The sequence below is a fragment of the Stenella coeruleoalba genome, assembly GCF_951394435.1.
Source record: "Stenella coeruleoalba genome assembly, chromosome: 5".
NCBI lineage: Eukaryota > Metazoa > Chordata > Mammalia > Artiodactyla > Delphinidae > Stenella > Stenella coeruleoalba.
This window is the reverse complement of record NC_137150.1, coordinates 6,779,233-6,783,503: the sequence shown is the minus strand read 5'-3', so window position 1 is coordinate 6,783,503 and position 4,271 is coordinate 6,779,233.

Genomic DNA, 4,271 nt, shown 5'->3' with positions numbered 1-4,271 from the left:
TGGAATTGCTGGATCATACAGTAGTTTTATTTTTAATTTTTTGAGGAATCTCCATGCCGTTTTCCATAGTGGCTGCACCAATTTGCATTCCCACCAGCAGTGTACTAAGGTTCCCTTTTCTCCACATCCTCACTAACACTTGTTATTTGTTGTCTTTTTGATGATAGCCATTCTGACAGGTATAAGGTGCTATTCACATTGCAGTTTTGATTTGCATTTCCCTGATGATTAGTGGTGTTGATCATCTTTTCATGTGTCTGTTGACCATCTGTATGTCTTCTTTGATAAAATGTCTATTCAGGTCTTCTGCCCATTTTTAAAATTGGGTTGTTTGTTTTTTTGATATTGAGTTGTCTGAGTTCTTTGTATGTTTTGGATATTTAGTCCTTATGAGATATATTGTTTGCAAATATCTTCTACTATTTAGTAGGCTGCCTTTTCATTTTGTTTAGTTTCCTTTGCTATGCAAAAGCTTTTTAGTTTGATGTAGTCCCATTTGTTTATTTTTGCTTTTGTTTTCCTTGCCTGAGGGGACATATTAAAAAAGTATTGCTAAGACTGATGTCAAAGAGTGCACTGCCTATGTTTTCTTCTAGGAGTTTTATGGTTTCAGTTCTAACATTTAAGTCTTTAAACCATTTTGAGTTTATTTTTGTATATGGTGTGAAAAAGTCCTCTTTGTCTCTTGTTACAGTTTTTGCTTAAAGTTTATTTTTTCTGATATAAGTATAGCTATCCCCACTTTCTTTTGGCTTTCATTTGTGTGGAATATCTTTTTCCATCCCTTTACTTTGTCATGTATTCAAATTTCACCCTCTTAAAATATGTTTAATTGGAATTATGATTGGCTAGATTTAACTAGAGCTTCCTGATTCTTTTCACTAATGCTGATATACTATTTTTTTTAGGTTTTTAACATTTCTATGTATTGCTAATTTTAAAAAATTTTAATTGAAGTATAGTTGATTTATAATGTTGTGTTAATTTCTTCTGTACAGCAAAGTAACTCAGTTATACATACATATATATATATATTCTTTTTCATATTCTTTTCCATTATGGTTTGTCACAGGATACTGAATATAGTTCCCTGTGCTATACAATATGACCTTGTTGTTTATCCATTCTGTATATAATAGTTTGCATCTGCTAATACCAAACTCTCAATCCATCCCTCCCCTACCCTCCGCCCTCTTGGCAACCACAAGTCTGTTCTCTATGCCTGTGAATCTGGTTTTTTTTTCCTAGATATGTTGATTTGTATCATATTTTAGATTCCACATGTGAATGATATCATATGATATTTGTCTTTGTCTGACTTACTTCACTGAGTATGATAATCTCTAGGTCCATCTATGTTGCTGCAAAAGGTATTATTTCATTCTTTTTCTGTAAACCATATTTTAATTGAAGTATAGTTGATTTACAATGTTGTGTTAGTTTCAGGTGTACAGCAAAGTGATTCAGTTATACATCTATATTATATATAATCTATTCTTTTGCAGATTCTTTTCCATTATAGGTTATTACAAGATATTGAATATAGTTTCCTGAGCTATACAAGAGGTCCTTGTTTCCCATCATTTTTATTTTTTTAAATTAATTTTTATTGGAGTATTGTTGATTTACAATGTTGTGTTAGTTTCTGCTGTACAGCAAAGTGAATCAGTTATACATATACCCACTCTTTTTTAGATTCTTTTCCCATATAGGACATTACAGAGTATTGAGTAGAGTTCCCTGTGCTATACAGTACGTTCTTATTAGTTATCTAATTTTTATATAGTGGTGTGTGTATGTCAATCCCAATCTCCCAATTTATTTATCTCCCCTTCCCCCCTTGGTAACCATAAGTTTGTTTTCTACATCTGTGACTCTATTTCTGTTTTGTAAATAAGTTCATTTGTACCATTATTTTAGATTCCACATGTAAGCGATATCATATGATATTTGTCTTTCTCTGTCTGACTTACTTCACTCAGTATGACAATCTCTAGGTCCATCCATGTTGCTGCAAATGGTATCATTTCATTATTTTTTATGGCTGAGTAATGTTCCATTGTATATATACACCACATTTTCTTTATCCATTCACCTCTCGATGGGCATTTATGTTGTTTCCATGTCTTGGCTATTGTAAATAGTGCTGCTATGAACATGGGGGTGCACGTATCTTTTCAAATTAGAGTTTTGTCTAAGTATATGCCCAGGAGTGGGATTTCTGGATCATATGGCAATTCTATTTTTAGTTCTTTGAGGAACCTCCATACTGTTCTCCATAGTGACTGTACCAATTTACATTCCCAGCAACAGTGTAAGAGCGTTCCCTTTTCTCCACACCCTCTCCAATGCTGATATACTTAAAAAAATCCACAGTAGGAGCACCCTTAAAACAACTTGAGTCATGCAGTAATTAATCATCATACTAGAAAGTGGGTATTACCCTTATCTCTTTTCTAAAGTATATTATTCCTTCACATATTGGGAATTACTTATTGCTATGGTGTTCCCCCCAAATTCATAGTTGAAATCCCAGTGCCCAATGTGATGGTATTAGGAGGTGGGGGTCTTTGGGAGGTGCTTAGGTCAAGAAGACGGAGCCCTTATGAGATTAATGAGCTTCCAAAAGAGACCCCACAGAGATCCCTAGCCCTTTCTGCCATGTGATGGCACAGCGAGAAGTCTCTGTCTATGAACCAGGAAGCTCTCACTAAACACTGAATCTGCCATGATCCTGGACTTCCCAGCCTCCAGAACTATGAAAAATACATTTCTGTTGTTTATAAGCGCCCAAGAATGTTATATTTTGTTATAGCAGTTTGATTGGACTAACACACTTATTAAGTGAAATAATTTATGGTACACTGATAGTATTCTATAAATAAAAAGGAAAAGGTGTATATAGGATTTAATCTAATTGGGAAGAAGATACAGAATCCTGTGGAAAATTAGGTAACAGTTATTTCATAACTAAGAAAGCTAATGAACTTATAAGATGATAAGGAACTGAATATTGCCAGGTGAGAATTAGAAAATGAATGTTATTAGTTGAGGAAATGGAAGCAATGTAATGACTCTAATTGATTTCATTCATTCCCAGAACTAATGTAATTTTAAACACAAAGGCAGAGAGTGCTCTTGCCTACCTGATATTCTTTCTTGTCTTCTCTCTTAATGGTAGAACCTCAACATAGTTGAAACAGCAATGTGACCAGCTATAAAGAACATTTCAAAATTCCCTAGAAATACCTAGTGTGAATGGAAGTCCTTATATGGGAAACTATGTAAATTCTGTGACCTATTTATTTTCTTAAGCTTCTATCTTAAGAAGAGTCTAAATCCTAAGCCAGGTAGAGCAAAAAAGGTTTCATCTCTCATGCCATATATCATCATGCTGTAATTACTTGTTTCAATGTCTGTCCTAAAATGTGTAAGCTCTCTGAGGACAGGGGCTGTGTACAGTGGACCTCAGAAGAGGCACAGAATAAATATTTGTTGCATGAATAAATGAATGAATGAAGCAATGGCCATCTGAACTTTGTGTTGGGAAGGATTCTGAGTTATTATTTTACTCAGGGGAAATAATTCCATTGCCAATTTTTTATGACTGTCATAGGCATGCCATAGGGGAGGTGACACACATATATTGGAGAAGTGTCATTTTCATTTCAGCTTTATGTTATAAACACAAATCACTAACTTTATACTCTTTTATTGGGAAGTTTGATTTTGTGTTGATGTAATAAACATTAAAGGAATAATCAGAACATTAAAGTGGGGAAACCAGTTTGTTTAGTTCAATCTCCTTCAAGTTATAGATTTTGCAAGTTAAGTGCTTTATGGAAAGTCTCACAGTTTCCTGAAGTGATTTCTTGTATTTTTTCCCCCACATGTTCCTGCCTCACCTTATTAACCACTTCATCTCCCCTAATTTAACCACCCATTACAGAGTGGTATGGCAACTATTCTAGCACAAGGAGAAGCGGAGAAAACAGAGTGTCAGAGATTATTTTGAAATTTCATGAAAAGTCCTGAAACACTGAAACTCTGAAATTTTTGTTGCTCTCCTCTTTCCAATACCCTCTCACTCCAGTTTTTGTAAAGTGAAATTAATAGTAAGTGCACAACGATGGAGACTCTGATACAGTTTTTCTTTTCAGTTTTTTAAAACTTTCTGAATCACACACCCTTAATTCTATCCACTTTTGATGAGAAGCATGTTTATTCAACATTCATTGTTGTTATACAAAATATTATAAAGTATCTACATT